The sequence below is a fragment of the Pelmatolapia mariae genome, linkage group LG8, assembly GCF_036321145.2.
Source record: "Pelmatolapia mariae isolate MD_Pm_ZW linkage group LG8, Pm_UMD_F_2, whole genome shotgun sequence".
NCBI lineage: Eukaryota > Metazoa > Chordata > Actinopteri > Cichliformes > Cichlidae > Pelmatolapia > Pelmatolapia mariae.
Genome location: NC_086234.1, coordinates 240,217 through 259,262, shown reverse-complemented (window position 1 = coordinate 259,262; position 19,046 = coordinate 240,217). Strand labels below are relative to the sequence as shown.

The window sequence follows — 19,046 nt, the reverse complement described above, 5'->3', positions numbered from 1 at the left end:
GTCATGTTTGAGTCTGAGGTTTGCACCATAGTTTGCATAGCTCAGTTTTCTGGTCCATGTCAGACTTTTCATAAAAAAACCATATCCATGCTACAGAGGCAGCCCCTCGTTTAGGAATAAGGTCCTCGATTTATTTTGACTGGTCCTTCTGTTTGTCATCATTTCAGTTTATTTTGAAAAATCTTAACAGAATCTTGAGCTTTATTGTGAAAGGTTTATGTGGAAAATAAACATGAGGACGGTGGAGCCACACAATGGTTTTACCGTCGTTGTTGCTAACGACAACGCATAAAAACAGTCGCTTGTCCATCCGTAGTGTGGTTATATTAAATATAAGAGAAAGAGAGAACTTTAATATAGCCACTACAGTGACCATCAAGACCATGAAAAAATAGCGTATAATTTTATAAAATATAAAATACGCGATAGCGTATAATATGAAATGATAGATGTTTTCATATCATCATCCGATATATATTGTCATATCGAACAGCCTTATTGTGCAGATCTGTGCAGGTGTGGTGATATTGAACAGCTTTATGAACAGCTTGTTATGTGTCTCTTCCTCTGGCTGCATTCATCTGTTTTTCAGCTGCTCATCACTGCTGGTGTGTATTTTTCATTTTGCTTATTAAAATCCAGCCGTACTCGATTTGACGCTGTGTATCTGTTCTGGTTTTTTGCAGCAGCGAAACAAATCTGCAGCTCAGCGTGTCATTACTGAAAATAAAGTGACTAACAGCCTCACAGACTCAAAACAGATAATAAACAGCAGTGGGGAGTCTATCGTCCACTGAGGAGTATGAAAACAAAATTTTTTCCACAGTTTCTGTCTGACATCAGGTAGCTGCAGTGTGTGACTGATTTTATTAGCATCTGCTGCTGATCACAGTCTTCTTGTTTTGACTGCATCAAGAAAAAAGAAAATCATATAATAATTCGAAAAAGTTTAGGAAAGTTAAATGTGCACCAGTGTTAGCAGTGTTAGTCAGTCTCAGATGTTTCACTGTGTTTCTGCTGCTGTGTGCAAAATAACAGATTCATCAGCTTTTATAAAATGTAAAGCAGCTCATTACAGTGCCGCGTCTTTCAGCTGTGTTTGATTAGCCTGAAACTCTGTGTGAGTGTGTGTGTGAGTGTGTGTGTGTCTGTGTGTGTGTGTGTGAGAGAGAGAGAGAGAGAGAGAGAGAGAGAGAGACTGAGAAGATTTCTCAAAGGCATTAGTTAATTTTCTTCCCACAATCCCTTGCTCCTCTGAGCCAGTCGTGTGTGCAGCTGTTACGTTTTTGCTACGATGCGTAGGGTTGGCTTCCAGGCCCCTCTTCTGTGGACAGCCTCTCTTCTTTTAAGATTAGGCTTCATTTTTGCTAAAGCATATAATTAGGGTTGGATCAGGTGACCCTGGCCCTCTCGTAGTTATGCTGCAATAGGCTCAGGCTGAAAGACTTTCCATTATGCACTGAGAGTTTCTTCTTCACTCTTCTTTTTTCTCTCCCCAGGTGATCCTTTATCTTCTCTCTGTGACAAAATCATTTTTTAAAGATTTCTTAAAGAAGTCATTCACATTTTTTTAGATGCCAGTCTGAGTTTGGACCACAGTGTTTTAGACCATCAGAGAGCAGAAGTGGATACTGAGCTCTCAATTTGTATATTCTTGGGCTATTGCAGTGGTTCCCAAACTTTTTTTGCTGGGCCCCCCTTTGTTTATAGGAAAAATGTTCGCGCCCCCCCCCCCCCTCCCCTCGCGCGCGCATGCGCACACGCACGCACGCGCACATCCATTTAGAAAGGCAGAGGCGTCACAGTGTGATTATTTTACATGTAGTTGTTTTTTTTCCTGTGTAATAATATTCAACATTGCTATCAATACATTTTTCAATCCCTCTGCAAAATGGGTTCAAAAACATAAACAACTGTTGGATGCTGTTTGTCCGTGATTTGAACCGGGGGAACGAATCGTGGCAGGATCAGCCTGATGTTATGTGTCCCACTGTAACTTTACTGTATAAAGAGCTAACATCTCCAAAATGTCAGGAGTAGTTAGTCATTACAACAAGTGTTTGTGAACTAAAAATCAAGAATGTGGGATACTGTTTGTCTGTGATTTGAACAGCCCAGCGCTGCTCCCGCCGAAGGGAAAACCAGTTGTCGCGCCCCCCCTGCAATGGCTTTGCGCCCACCCTAGGGGGCGGGCCCCACACTTTGGGAAGGGCTGGGCTATTGAATCACTGGTCACTGCATCCTGTTAAACAGACTGAGGCAGCTGATGTGGCTGTGCGTTAGTCCTATGGAGAGCATCTACATGTTGTAACTGTGTGCTATCACCCAGGGGAATTCTAAATGTAAGGAAGCATCAGTAATGTTCACTTCTGTTATTTGTGCTTCTTGCTTTTTCTTTGTAGTGGAGTGAAACCAATCAGACCAGGAGTGACATGTTTAGCCGCATGTTCTCCTTAAATTGCTGGCTGTCTGAGTGGTGTCCCAGAAACCTCGAAGCACAGGCCGAGGGGGCGGTGTGGCAGCAATCTTTCACACCAGCCTATTAATCAACCAAAGACCCAGACAGACTTTAATTCATTTGAAAGCCTGATGCTTAGCCTTGTCCACCCCAGCTGTAAAACTCAGAAACCAGTCTTACTTGTTATCATCTATCGTCCACCTGGGCCTTACACAGAGTTTCTCTCTGATTTCTCAGACTTTTTATCTGATTTAGTGCTCAGCTCAGATAAAATAATTATTGTGGGTGATTTTAACATCCATGTAGATGCTAAAAATGACAGCCTCAACATGGCATTTAATCTGTTATTAGACTCAATTGGGTCACGGGGGGTGCTGGAGCCTATCCCAGCTGTCATAGGGCGAGAGGCGGGGTACACCCTGGACAGGTCGCCATTCTGTCGCAGGGCTAACACACAGAGACAGACACCAGTTCACGCTCACATTCACTCCCGCATTCACACCTATGGGCAATTTGGATTAATCAATTAACCTAATCCCACTAACTGCATGTCTTTGGACGGTGAGAGGAAGCCGGAGTACCCGGGGGGAACCCACGCAAACACGGGGAGAACATGCAAACTCCACACAGAAAGAGCCCGGCCTGATGGTGGAATTGAACCGAGGACCTTCTTGCTGTGCAGCAACAGTGCTAACGACCGTGCTGCCTTGGTAATTGGTAAAGGATAAGCGGAAGCAAATGGATGGATAGACTCAATTGGCTTCTGTCAAAATGTAAAAGAACCCACCCACCACTTTAATCACACTCTAGACCTTTTGCTGTTAGGCAACAGTGCTAACCACCATGCCGCCCCCTTGAATGCACATATTAAACAAATATGTAAGACTGCTTTCTTCCATTTGTGCAACATCTCTAAAATTAGAAATATCCTGTCTCAGAGTGACGCTGAAAAACTAGTTCATGCATTTATTACTTCCAGGCTGGACGACTGTAATTCATTATTATCAGGAAGTCCTAAAAACTCCCTGAAAAGCCTTCAGTTAATCCAAAATGCTGCAGCAAGAGTCCTGACAGGGACTAGAAAGAGAGAGCAGATTTCTCCTGTATTGGCTTCCCTTCATTGGCTTCCTGTTAAATCCAGAATTCAAAATCCTGCTCCTCACATACAAGGTCTTAAATAATCAGGCCCCATCTTATCTTAATGACCTTGTAGTACCATATCACCCTATTAGAGCACTTGGCTCTCACACTGCAGGCTTACTTGTTGTTCCTAGAGTATTTAAAAGTAGAATGGGAGGCAGAGCCTTCAGTTTTCAGGCCCCTCTTCTGTGGAACCAGCTTCCAGTTTGGATTCAGGAGACAGACACTATCTCTACTTTTAAGATTAGGCTTCAAACTTTCCTTTTTGCTAAAGCATATAGTTAGGGCTGGACCAGGTGACCCTGAATCCTCCCTTAGTTATGCTGCAATAGACGTAGGCTGCTGGGGGATTTCCATGATGCATTGGGTGTTTCTTCTTCACTCACTATGTGTTAACAGACCTCTCTGCATTGAATCATTAGTTATTATTAATCTGTCTCTCTTCCACAGCATGTCTTTATGCTGTCTTCCTTCTCTCACACCAACCAATCACAGCAGATGGCCCCGCCCCTCCCTGAGCCTGGTTCTGCTGGAGGTTTCTTCCTGTTAAAAGGGAGTTTTTCCTTCCCACTGTCGCCAAAGTGCTTGCTCATAGGGGGTCATATGATTGTTGGGTTTTTCTCTGAATCTATTATTGTAGGGTCTACCTTACAATATAAAGTGTCTTGAGATGACTATTGGTGGCGCTGTATGAATAAAACTGAACTGAAACAAATGATTAAAATCAGCGATTGGAAAGGACGAGTGTGTTTTGTCTGTGTTGGCCTCGGTCACCTGTGCCCCTCTCTCCTGCCTCATGTCAGTTGGGAAGAGTGTTAGATAAACAGTTAAGAAATGGATAGAACTAGCTTAAATCTCGTCACTTTTTTAAGTACATCTATCTTCTGCTTATGTAGAAGATAGATGACACAGAGTGACTTCAGCGCTGTGATTCCAGCTTCATTAACAACTTCTCACACAAGACAGCAGATCCACATGCTTGAACCAAGCCCAGTTTAACTGGCATCGACTTTTTCAGTGTGGATCCACGGTGCTTGTTTTTCTCATTGTTGTTCAGTTAAATCATGAAAGTGTTGTGTGGATGTGTAAAATAGCCATGGCAGGTTTTACAGATTACAGACAATAAAACTAGATGGCATCAGTGGTGTTCTTAAATGGCTTCATTCGTCCACATCTGCAGATAGTTTTTTTTAAGGTTCTGGGCAGGTGGGTTTTCTAGTTTTATCAGCTGATGCAGAACATTACTATTAAGCATAAAAAACAACAGGTGAGATACCATCAAACAAAATCAGGTGAGATAAAAAGAAACAGAACTGCTCTTCATTTCTATTGATTTGCACTTATAAGTACTGAAAAATTCCTACATTTGTAAGCATTAAATATACAGTAATATGACATGTTGCAACAAGATCACATATAAATCATGCCTGGTGTTAGAAATGTATCAACATTCACGATATGGAAAGAGTACTTGGCCTTTACAGGAGTTGCTCAGACATGAATATTCCAGCACACAGTTTCTGTGTTGATGTTAATCTCTGTAGTGATTGAGTCAGCAGAGTGCTGGTGTTTTCTCACGATGAGTCTCAATACTCAGTGACCACACTCTGCAACTTTGCATGGCCTGACACGTTGAGGTTGGAAGTAGGACGGGGCGATATATCGAGTTTTTTAAAAATGTCGATATATTTTCATACGAAATATAAGATGTGACAATATCCTTTATATCGATATAGTCTATGTTACGTTATAATTATACTTGTGGAGCCGCAAGTTTGCCTCTCTTTCGTCCACTTTTGTCTCTACGCAACCTTACTCGACCTCGCCTCTCCTTCACTGAACACAACTCCCCCTCCTCCCCCATAGCTTCACCTGCAGGCAACGACAAGATGAACACGGCAAATCTCCGTTAACGAGTTACTGCGGATCGCCCCGTGCCTGGGGCTGGACAGCGTCAACGTGTTAACGAGCTAACCGCGCTAACGACCTAAAATCCTTTCATTTTCTCAAAAATCAACAGTGCGCCTTATGTATGAATTCTGGTTGTGCTTACTGACCGCGAACCGATTTTATGTGGTACACGGCGCTCAGCAATCTGTCAAACAATGTTTTAGTACGACTTTGCTAAGCTACGGAGCCGCACCGCTTGATGGATTGTGGGAGCATTACGGCTACCGTAGTCTGGAGCCTCGCGGAGTGATACGTACTGTGCTTCAACGTAATATTACCGTATTGTGTGTGTATAAGGACCATAAATGGCACCTGTTAAGAGAGACGGTTACAAAGAGGATTTCAAACTCAAGGCTGTCAGTCACGCAGTAGAAGTTGGGAACAGAGCAGCTGTGAAATCTGTCTCTTTGTTATTATGCTCAGCGTCTGTTAGTTTACATTTTGACTGCACAGTTGTGAGCTTTTTGTTATGCACAAAAACAACATTGTTTTCTTTTATTTATGGAGCATTATTATTTAATAAATGCTGATAATTTATTTTTGAGTAGTTTTTTTCATGTACATCTATGCTGTATGTTAATAAAAGTGCCTGTGTGACATCTGGGACACAGCTTTGACTAAGAACTCTTTTTGTTCTTACCTTATGGCTTAAAAAAAATATCGAGATATATATCATATATCGCCATCCAGCTAAAAAATATCGAGATATGAATTTTGGGTCATATCGCCCAGCCCTAGTTGGAAGCATGAAGAGACTTATTCATGCTGTTCTACATGGATATATTGAACACCTACTCTCAAATTATTTCTGATAAATCAGAGTTGTTACTATGATAGCACTGCTGTGACAGTTGGATGGCCACCTGCACATGTATGTTTTTGTTTTCATCCATGGACCTTCATGCCCTGCATGGTTGGAACGCCAGGACTGACATAATGAATTAATTAAATAAACGATTAAATAATTAAATGTGGCAATATGGCTCCCACCATGTCCACCAGCTCTGCTGCAGCTCTCATCTTTATGAACTCCACCCTCTCTTCCTTGATGTAGGCTGTCTTAAACCGTGGGTCAACAAGTGTTGCCATGTCTAGGAGGTTGTTGGTGGCATGGCCATCATACTTTTCATTGAGGTACTTGAAGAGGTGCAGAACTGGCTTCAGAAAAGATACGCTGACATAACTCTCCCCTGACAAAGCATCAGTAAACTCGAACAGTGGACCCAGTTCCTTGTTCAAGGACTCTAGCAATGCCACGTCTTGCCAGCTTAGCACCAGATGTCTTGTCTAAGTCAAATAGCAAAAAAGAAAGGGGGGGAAAAAAAGGTTACTTTCACGAGGTGGTGAATCTAGGCTGCAAACATAATCAAAATCCATAATGAAAAGACTCAATGTACAATGTCCAGTGGCTATGTCTCACCTTATCTGCAAGGAGAACCTGTGAAAGAGCTTCCTCCTGCTCCAGGAACCTCTCTATCATCATCTGCCACGAGCCCCATCTTGTAGGGCTTTCAGTGATGAGCTGATGTGATGAGGAGGCAAGTCCAGCACTGCTTGCGCCTTGGCCAATTCACGTTTTTTCTTCCCTGACTTGGAGAAGGCACGCACCACCATTCTACATACTCCAACTGCTTGTTCCACAGCCTGTTTTGTAGATACTGTTTTGTAGCCTGTTTTTGTATATGTGTATATGTATGTGTGTGTGTGTGTGTGTATATACGTATATACGTACTTTATGCACGTTAAATATGTAGCGATGGCAGACTCATACCTCGGGCTAACATGACTCCAGTGTGGTCTTCTGGAAAGTACGCAGTCTATAAACAGCGAGCGCAGAGTCTTTGTTAATGAAATGGATGGTTACGCTCATGTAGGGCTGCGTATCTCTGCTCGTCCAGAGGTCAGTCGTCAAGGCATAATGCACGACACTGCAAACATCCTTCTCTACTTTGGCCCGGCATGCGTCATATAAGCGAGGCAACTCGACTTTACTGAAGTGTTTACGACCGGGCATAACGTACCTCGGATCAAGGACTTTGACAAGGTCACGAAAGCTGTCCTTCTCAACTACTTAAACAAGGGCCATGCCTTTACTAATGTAACGCGAGACGGCTTCTGTGATTTGCTTATGGCGCTGGGACATTTTCTCATACGGCGTCCCTTGTGTGAAAGACTGCTGTATCTTCGGCTGGCTATAGTTTTTCTTTTCCCGTTGTTCCACAGCTTGGTTTAGCTCGGATTTTCTGGATTCTTGAGTATTCTTTTTCGTGGGCCTTCTGTAGGTGATAGAAGAGATTTGTTGTGTTGCCATCGGGTGCAGGAATAGTTTTATAGCATAGCTTGCAAATGGGCGTCTTCTGCTCTGTGTTGGTGCTGTTGAACCCAAAATGTAACCAAGTCACAGACGTACCCCCTTTTTTCTGTAAAAGTGCTTCTTCTTGGGCTGCCTGTGTAGCCGTCTCTGCCTGTTGCATGTCCGGGCATGAAACTGCAACCTGTCGCATGTCCATTGTTTTGAGTTTTGAGCATGTCGCAAATCCGGGTGCACGTAAAGCAGCACCATGTCGCAAAACCACAAGACGGAGTTTCTTTGCGGATATTTCTTCGCTGAAAAATATCATGTTTTTATACTTTATTTTCTCTTGCATAAAGTTAGAGTGTGAATAGTGACAAGACAACATTAATATATTTGCCACAGGCTATTTAATGATATTTTTTGCGTAATAATGTATAAAATTAGGTTAGAAACAATAGAAATGATAGAAGACAAATGGCACGATGGACACTTTTCTATCGTCCACACGATATATATCGTCATATCGCCCAGCACTATTAACCAGTGATAAGTAATTATAACAAATATTTATCACAACACTACTAAATGTAGTCTATTAAGTGTGATAACAGAAGACAGAGGGGCGACGTCAAACTAAAGTTACTCAGTCTTTATTCCTATTCTGTGCTAGTAAACGAATGGTCGCGGTGATAACTACATTTGCTATATTCAGAGCTAACGACAATATTGTCATTTTACACAACACTGCTAAGGTTAGGTGCTGACTCTGGCGTTGCTCATAGACAACAGAATGCCTGTCGGAGCCGCTAGCTCAACTACAACACTGGTTCTAGGAGCAATTTCTGAATACTCTAATGCATAAATAAAGTAAATAGATAAATACATGAATAAAGTAATACATAAAAATACTACCAAAAACACATTAACTCTAATGAAGTATGGCACTAAAGCCAAGAACTAATACTAAAATTAAGAGTAGGATATGTTAGCAAGACTGTTACGTTCGCTAGGTATAGTTAAGCAGTAATAAACAGTGTTGGGAAGGCTACTTTTAAAATGTATTCCATTACAAAATACTGAATACATGCCCCAAAATGTATTCTGTAACGTATTCCGTTACGTTACTCAATGAAAGTAACGTATTCTGAATACTTTGGATTACTTAATATATTATCATGTTGTTTACAACTACGTGAATGTCCTATTGCTGTGATTTATTACTGTTACTGAAGGTCCGCGGCTCCGAACCGTAGTAAAGGGACCTCTGGCTAATACGTCGGGTTCGTGCCGGGCTGGTAGCCGAAAAATAGCTTTACTTTGTTGTGTGGGTCAACTTTGCTTGCCAGAGACAGAGAGGCGTTGAAAGGCTGCTCCAACGGAACTTATTTTTTCCGGAGGAAAACACGAACACAGTGTACAGTCGAGTCTTAATAGCTTACTTACAACTGGGCTCATCAGGCACTCTTCTTGGCTGCAGTGGTTATTATTATATTTACATGCTTCCAGCTCCCGTTTCTGCTCCGTGACAGCTCGGACTTTTCCTTTCTCTCCCTCCCTCGCTCACAGACACATAACGTGTATGGTAGTCCATTCTCGCTGCAGCACGGACTACACTGCCCATGAGGCTACATTCTTTAGGGCCATGCCTGTAGCATTCTGCCTTTTAGCTTAGCACAACAACAACAAAAAAAGCGCTCTCTCACCCAGGAAACACGCAGCGAGAGAGCGCGTCACCCTGTAACCATGGCAACCGTAACGCTGCCGCCTGGAACAACAGAACAGCTGTCAAACAAACCCAAACAGTCCTGACCCGCGACAATATGAATCAGGAAAGTACCACCGTGTAATCCATTTATTTCACCAAAGTAACTGTATTCTGAATACCACCTTTTTAAACGGTAACTGTAACGGAATACAGTTACTCATATTTTGTATTCTAAATACGTAACGGCGGTACATGTATTCCGTTACTCCCCAACACTGGTAATAAACAGCGCTTAAACTCAAAACTCCTATATAACTCCTATATTTTATATAAATTCAAAGTTTCACATTCTTCCAGAAACCCGACATATTTTCAGTACATTAAGATAAACTGGTAAATTATACTTACTGTAAGGTCTCACAACATACTAGGCGACGTAACCTCCATCTTTGTCTCCTTTGTCTCAATGGCACGAAAAGATAGCGCCCCCTTCCCACCGCTGGGGGGAAGGGGGCGCTATCTTTCTGTCCAGCAACATGACATATGTTGCTGGACAGAATTTGTTTCAATTTTCAGCATGTGTATTCTTACTCATTTAATTTTCTACTTTTACTTCAATTGTATTGCCCAGTTTACATGTTACAGTCAAAATTAAGCCTGTTCTGTGTGGATACTTATGGTTATAGTATAGCCATAGCCAGTAATTGGTATGCCATACACATTGAGAAATAAAAAATTAATCTTCCTTCAGAATTTTAGTACACCATACACACCTTGGTCCACATTACATTATAAAATGTTTTATTTGTTGAACGTAATGAGGAAAGGATTATGGAAAACAAACAATAACTAAACATTTTATTTATTCAGTTATTATAGTTATAATACATTGTTAATGTACAATTTATTTCACTAAACACAGAGCTAACATCAAATTACTGAGCTGCTAATTTTAGGTCCTGTTGTTAGATTCTGAAAATAACACACAAAATGTGTTAAACTGTGCAACACATCAAGTGTGTTAAGCTTTTTACTAGAGCTGCTCAATTAATCGAAATTTAATCTAAATTACGATCTGGGCTTTCAACGATCATTAAAAATGACTGAGCCGATTATTAGCACCTCCCTCGTGCTTTACTCTCGCGCTGCGCCGTGTGGCAAATCGAGCGCACCTCTCTGCATTTCGAACACACGTCACAGCTCGGAAAGCTAAGCAGAAGTTATTTGGAGAGGAGAGGATAATGGCTGCTGAAGAAAGAATGCCGTTGGTTGAAAAGAGAGGTAAAACGACTTCAGTGGTGTGGAAACATTTTGGGTTCGCGGAGTCAGACGTGGATCAAGTAGACATAGTGTGTAAACTTTGCTACGGTGTCATAGCTGCACCACAGAGCAACACTACAAAGTTCACTAAACATAGATGTTTACATTTTTCATTCATTTTTTATATTGCAACATTTGCACTGTTATTAGTATTTGCACACTATTTTATATTATTTTTTGACAATCTTTAAAGCCATTATTCAATACATTGTTATTGTTAAATAAATATTGTCAAATAATCGCGATCTCAATTTCAGTGAAAATAATCGTGATTATCATTTTTGCCATAATCGAGCAGCCCTACTTTTTACACATTTTTTCAATGTTTACACATGTTATGTTAAAATTCACACAATGTGTTAATAGTGTAACAACACATTTTTTGTGTCATTTTTTTAACACATCCTTTCTAAGAGTGTAGAACCTCCCTATTTATATCATAGTTAATGATATAGCACGTGTATTTCAGTGTAGTGGTGAACAGTCACACAGCTCCGTGGGTGTTATCTGTGATACTCCTTAACTATAATTTATCCAAGTTAACTTCAGTTAACCATTCAGACAGTTCTTTTGCAATGACAAACATAAACACTCGTGTCGCCGGTAGGTTTCCGCAGTGCCAGCTGTTTACATTACAGCTGCTTATGCAGTAACCATGGTAACCACGGACTCTGAGCGGTTTTACATATATGATCTTAAAACAGGACACAGCCATTATCCGTGCTGGCCTCATATCAAATGTGTACGTAGACTGAGTCTATGTTTAACGTTTGTTTTCTATCTAATCTTCCTCTCAAACATTTAAACAGCAGTGAGTCTGCAGCTGAGGGAACACAAACTCAAACTGTCGGCACAGGTTTGATCGTTTCTGCGTGTATTCATTTGGTGATTTAATAAATGTACAAACGTAATTTTAATCTGCTGCTGAGTCTCTTACGCTGATGAAAACGCAGATAACACAGATCACGAACACCTGTTCAACCAATCACATTCATTCCACTTTGATCTGCGACAAACTGACGCGTTCATCTCTGTTACAGTGTTGCGTTAGACTGCTATATTTTTGTGTTCTTTATGCTGTAGATTTTCACGTCTCTGGAATAGTTGGCAGTAATAAGGATGGTTTTCTGTAAAATCATATTGATGTGACCCGTGAATTATTCGTAGTTGATCGTTAGATTAGTTTGATGGTAAAAAATGGTATTTGGTGACACACAAAGAGGGTTTTTCAAAGTTCAGTTCTGTTAGTTTCAACATGCCGGTTGTTGTGTGCTAAAAACAACGGCCACCAGGCCAAAGCAATGGTTTTGACTCGATCAGCGTTAACCCCGCCCCCTGGGTTTGATGGGTGAGGTTGACAGATAAAATAAGTTCATGGTGAGACCTGAAGGAGTCAACTGTGCCAAAATGAATTAATTCAGTACACCATTAAATAATTATTTAAATGTGGCAATAATTAATTAAAATGTGAAATAAAAAAAATAAATAATTAAATTTGTCAAAAATATTTATTTAATTAATTATTTCCAATTTTAATTAATTATTGCCACATTTAATTAAGTATTTAATGGTGTATTTAATTAATTCATTATGGCAGTGCTGGCGTTCCATAGGAGTACAAGTGAGACTGGCTTCGGTGCACTGAGTTGAACCAGCCTATTAGAGCAACGGTGATGATATTTATGATATCATAAATAAACAAAAAGCTCCAGGATACTGTGTTTAAAAGTGCTGGGCACACTTCCTTGTTTGGCTTTGCGCTGGGTGGAAAACCCGAGGTAGAGTTTTGCTGTTTTTGCACTTACCAGGAATAAATCAAGGAGCCGATTAAGAAACCCAGAGTGGACTTTTGTTTTTGAATGAACTCAGTTACACTTTTTGTAACTTTTTTTTGAATTTTTTGGTGGTTGGCTGTTTTGTATGGAGGACCACAAGAGCCACGCGCATCGAAATAAAAAATTCTGTGCTTAATTTTAATAAACTGATTTTTAAAATGCTTTTCAGTCTTCATTTCAAAAAACATTTTCGAATTCCACTTTAATAAACTGCATTTCAAAATCCTTTTTCGAATTCCACTTTAATAAAAACATTTTCGAATTGCACTTTAATAAACTGCATTTCAAAAAACATTTTCGAATTGCACTTTAATAAACTGCATTTCAAAAAACATTTTCGAATTGCACTTTAATAAACTGCATTTCAAAAACCTTTTTCGAATTGCACTTTAATAAACTGCATTTCAAAATCCATTTCCCTTTCCTGTTCGCTCAGGGATTAACATGTGGATTAGCAGTTGGATTAGCAGTTGGATTAACAACTTCATTTTAAAAATCCTGCTGCTATTCAAATTAGCCACACCGTGGGATGTAAGGAGCTCTCTGATTGGTTGGTCAGACACAGGCTGTCTGCCAGCCTGGATTTTTCTAGCTCATAGCTTCTCCCTGCTAAGAAGCGTGTGTGCTTGTACAAAGGCCGTTCAGCCTCGGGATTTACACTCGGCTCGACACGGATATGTGAAGAATGAAGGGACCCTGCAGCGAAACGGAGAGCCAACCTCTGACTGAGTGCCTGTTTTCACAGTCTGACCACCTGTTGAAGGTAACGTGCTAACGTGGCTAACGCTAGCATCACCGCACGTAGCCCCGTTATTTTAAGGTCATCTTAGCTAATGAAAGTTTTACGTCGCAGCTGTACGAGCTCGCTACGTGTTTTGTAAGCTGCTGTGCTCTTCACAAATAAAGCTGGAAGCAGCTCAGACTGTTAGAACCAGCACTGAGCCCTGTTACATTTATACAGTGTTAGAGCAATGGCTGCAACCTACAGCCTTTAAACTAGCGATTAAAATGCTGACAGTAAACTCGTCAGTCCAGATGTTACCACATTACTTTGTGATACTTAGAGTTAAAACAACTGAGACAGGCTGATTAAAATAACAGCTGTCAGTTCTCTCATTCCTTATATCAAGACTGGAGATCACACTACTGGTTTCAGTTCATTTAATATGTGAGTGCACAGATTCATTCTCAACTGGACATAAATGATGATCAAAGGTTGTATATATGATGAATTCATCAAATACCAGCCTCTAACACAGTGCGCTGAATCTTAGCTTTGAATGTCCAGTATATTCTAATCAGTGCAATGTAAGCATTCACTGACCCTACAGTATCTACACCTGTGTGGCAAATGTGTGGTAAACATACAGATAATGAAATTTAATTATTAATACAATATACATCATGAGAAACAAAAGCTGAAATTGAATCAGTTTAGTACTTTTCTCTGTATGCTCTGTGATTATAAAGGCCTTAAATTCTGTGATATATACTGTAAATGATTTTCACAGAGGTCTTAAAGTAGTTAAATCACTGCTGATAGTCTGGTTGTTTATATTTTCACATGTTTTTGTGTGTGTAGGGCTGTTTGATGACGATTTGGACTCCTCTGGGAGATGAGGACACACCCACATCTGTTCCATACTGCAGCCATGGATGGTGTTACGGCTCTGAGTCAGCTTTAGGCCATCAGATGCACACACTGGAAAACCAGCACCTGGACTTCATGCAGGAGAGACGGCCTCAGTGATGGACTCTGCATCCTCTACTTTACCTCCTAATCTCTTTCTCCTTTAACACACAATTAAAATCACTCCAAAAGAGTGTAAACTTACTGAGGAAGTCTCTAACTTGTACACATTTGTACTTTTACTTGTTTTCTGATATATTAAAGAAGAGTACAGTTATTCACATAAAGTTTTTAGTCTTCTGTATTTATTCTTTTGTATGATGTACCACAGTCATACTGAACTTTACAGACCTGGTGAATTGGAGAAAAAAAAAAGTCATACATATATATATATATATACACACATATGAATCATTTAGCTTCAGCAGTATTTCTATTCGTCCTATGAATTCCAGTCTAATGTCAATTCACTGTTTGAGTTTGGTCTTAAACCCCAGAGAATACCACCTGGTTCAACAATCTCTTTATCTGATTATTTGCAAAACGGTTTTCTTCTGAGAGATGCTGCTAGAGCTGAAATTGAGCCCCAAGAAACAACAACAAAGTTTAGTTCCTCTGGATTTTCCATGGAAAATTGTTTTATCACTCACTCAGGTGACTTCTCCAGTGTCACGGATGAGTGATGAATGTATCTCCCACTGGAAACCATTGTGTCCAGTTAAAGTCATTCGGTTTTTTTAAGGAGAGTTGTTAGATGCTGTGCTCGTGAGGACAATGAGTTTTAACTTGGAGCACAATACAAAGCTGCCATATTGGATCAACGAACAAAACACTTAATTGAGCAGAATTAAGTCAAAATGTAATATCCTCATATGATGACACATCACACATGACCCAGCATTGTTCTAAGAATGCAAACTTTCTTATTGGAAGTTTCCACAGCTGCCAGAAAGGGACAGATTTCTGTCTGGTCTTAATGAGTGGTCGTTGCTCTCTCGTTTTCTCTGGAATTGCTGCACAGAGGATGTAACACCCATGATGAGCGCTGAGGTGTGTGTCCTTGTCAGGAATCAGCCATCCTCAGCTTTCTGGGAAGGAAAAGTGGAACCAGAAGATATTCAAATGTATCTCCTCACAGCTGCTGATGAATTCTACAAAAAACAAAGTTTGTTAAAAACATTTGCAGGTGAATCACCACTGATTTATCAGTGCCATCCATTCACTCAAAAATTACTGACAAGCGACAACTAGAATATATAGTTTATAATTTCAAAAATGTCCTGTACAAAATGAACTATATATGACAAATGTGGTGCTTGTGGAATTTTTAACAAGGACCCTACAAAACTTTACAGTACTCATGCTGCCCAACTTTTGACAGCTAGGTGTGCAGTTCCTGCTTTAAATGCATCCACTTTTAAGCTTAAGGAATCTAAGTGATAAGAGGCCAGAAATGTTTGAACTAGCTTATGAACCTAAATCACTGAGGCCGTCTCTCCTGCATGAAGTCCAGGTGCTGGTTTTCCAGTGTGTGCGTCTGATGGCCCAAAGCTGACTCAGAGCTGTAACACCATCCATGGCTGCAGTATGGAACAGATGTGGGTGTGTCCTCATCTCCCAGAGGAGTCCAAATCGTCATCAAACAGCCCTACAGACACAAAAACGTGAAAATATAAACAACCAGACTATCAGCAGTGATTTAAATACTTTAAGACCTCTGTGAAAATCATTTATAGTATATATCACAGAATTTAAGGCCTTTATAATCACAGAGCATACAGAGAAAAGTACTAAACTGAATCAATTTCAGCTTTTGTTTCTCATGATGTATATTGTATTAATAATTAAATTTCATTATCTGTATCTTTACCACACATTTGCCACACAGGTGTAGATACTGTAGGTTCAGTGAATGCTTACATTGCACTGATTAGAATATACTGGACATTCAAAGCTAAGATTCAGCGCACTGTGTTAGAGGCTGGGATTTGATGAATTCATCATATATACAACCTTTGATCATCATTTATGTCCAGTTGAGAATGAATCTGTGCACTCACATATTAAATGAACTGAAATCAGTAGTGTGATCTCCAGTCTTGATATAAGGAATGAGAGAACTGACAGCTGTTATTTTAAACAGCCTGTCTCAGTTGTTTTAACTCTAAGTATCACAAAGTAATGTGGTAACATCTGGACTGACGAGTTTACTGTCAGCATTTTAATCGCTAGTTTAAAGGCTGTAGGTTGCAGCCATTGCTCTAACACTGTATAAATGTAACAGGTCTCAGTGCTGGTTCTAACAGTCTGAGCTGCTTCCAGCTTTATTTGTGAAGAGCACAGCAGCTTACAAAACACGTAGCTAGCTCGTACAGCTGCGACGTAAAAATTTCATTAGCTAAGATGACCTTAAAATAACGGGGCTACGTGTGGTGATGCTAGCGTTAGCCACGTTAGCACGTTACCTTCAACAGGTGGTCAGACTGCGAAAACAGGCACTCAGTCAGAGGTTGGCTCTCCGTTTCGCTGCAGGGTCCCTTCATTCTTCACATATCCGTGTCGAGCTGAGTGTAAATCCCGAGGCTGAACGGCCTTTGTACAAGCACACACGCTTCTTAGCAGGGAGAAGCTATGAGCTAGAAAAATCCAGGCTGGCAGACAGCCTGTGTCTGACCAACCAATCAGAGAGCTCCTTACATCCCACGGTGTGGCTAATTTGAATAGCAGCAGGATTTTTAAAATGAAGTTGTTAATCCAACTGCTAATCCAACTGCTAATCCACATGTTAATCCCTGAGCGAACAGGAAAGGGAAATGGATTTTGAAATGCAGTTTATTAAAGTGCAATTCAAAAATGTTTTTTGAAATGCAGTTTATTAAAGTGCAATTCAAAAATGTTTTTTGAAATGCAGTTTATTAAAGTGCAATTCGAAAAAGGTTTTTGAAATGCAGTTTATTAAAGTGCAATTCGAAAATGGTTTTTGAAATGCAGTTTATTAAAGTGCAATTCGAAAAAGTTTTTTGAAATGCAGTTTATTAAAGTGCAATTCGAAAATGTTTTTTGAAATGCAGTTTATTAAAGTGCAATTCGAAAATGTTTTTTGAAATGCAGTTTATTAAAGTGCAATTCGAAAAAGGTTTTTGAAATGCAGTTTATTAAAGTGCAATTCGAAAAAGGTTTTTGAAATGCAGTTTATTAAAGTGCAATTCGAAAATGTTTTTTGAAATGCAGTTTATTAAAGTGCAATTCGAAAATGTTTTTTGAAATGCAGTTTATTAAAGTGCAATTCGAAAAAGTTTTTTGAAATGCAGTTTATTAAAGTGCAATTCGAAAAATGTTTTTGAAATGCAGTTTATTAAAGTGCAATTCGAAAAATGTTTTTTGAAATGCAGTTTATTAAAGTGGAATTCGAAAAATGTTTTTTGAAATGCAGTTTATTAAAGTGCAATTCGAAAAAGGTTTTTGAAATGCAGTTTATTAAAGTGGAATTCGAAAATGTTTTTTGAAATGCAGTTTATTAAAGTGCAATTCGAAAATGTTTTTTGAAATGCAGTTTATTAAAGTGCAATTCGAAAAAGTTTTTTGAAATGCAGTTTATTAAAGTGCAATTCGAAAAATGTTTTTGAAATGCAGTTTATTAAAGTGCAATTCGAAAAATGTTTTTGAAATGCAGTTTATTAAAGTGCAATTCGAAAAATGTTTTTTGAAATGCAGTTTATTAAAGTGGAATTCGAAAAATGTTTTTTGAAATGCAGTTTATTAAAGTGGAATTCGAAAAATGTTTTTTGAAATGCAGTTTATTAAAGTGGAATTCGAAAAATGTTTTTTGAAATGCAGTTTATTAAAGTGCAATTCGAAAATGTTTTTATTAAAGTGGAATTCGAAAAAGGATTTTGAAATGCAGTTTATTAAAGTGGAATTCGAAAAAGGTTTTTGAAATGCAGTTTATTAAAGTGCAATTCGAAAATGTTTTTTGAAATGAAGACTGAAAAGCATTTTAAAAATCAGTTTATTAAAATTAAGCACAGAATTTTTTATTTCGATGCGCGTGGCTCTTGTGGTCCTCCATAGTTTTGAATATATTTCTGTGTGTATTATAAATTCTAAGGAGATAAATGGTAGAGAGTCCAAGGTATTAAATCCATGGTAGGATTTGCTCCTTAAGAGGCTCGTTGACACTTTATTGATCATGTGCCGCCACTAAAAGGCAGTTTAAGCAAAAACTTGCTCCTGGATCATAAATATATATCAATACAGAAAATATAATTAGGAGACATTTGAAGCTTTAAGTCTAACAAAGTACAGCAAAAAAGATTACACCTGACCAAGAATATTAATCTTCATCGGGAAAAGTCTGTTGGTAGAGAACTTGATGAGCAGCTTTGGCTCATCAGATGTACTGGTGATTATCAGTGTTTCAGAGGTAAAACTGTTTTTGCATGTGAAACCACCCCACCCACTCGCTGATCATTTACAATGGGAAAGAGAAGAACTGAAATCATCAGTAAACACACGCACACACAATGTTTGTCGGTAAACCTGCTGACCTCTGCTGTGTTCAGAAGCAGTTTGATAAAGTGACTCTATAAACTGAGAACAGAGCTTTACTGAACACACACACACACACACACACAGTTCTCCAGGATGTAATTGGGTATTTTCAGGACAGCTCATAGCTCATCTTTACAGGGTTCTGCTTTATATTACATACA

General features: G+C 39.4%; 1 protein-coding gene across 4 annotated transcripts in view; it reads left to right on the top strand.

The window, feature by feature from the left end:
- The window catches only part of tcerg1l (transcription elongation regulator 1 like), a 91,325-nt gene that overhangs the window by 23,095 nt on the left and 49,184 nt on the right, over positions 1-19,046 (top strand). The gene's annotated exons all lie outside the window — the stretch shown is intronic.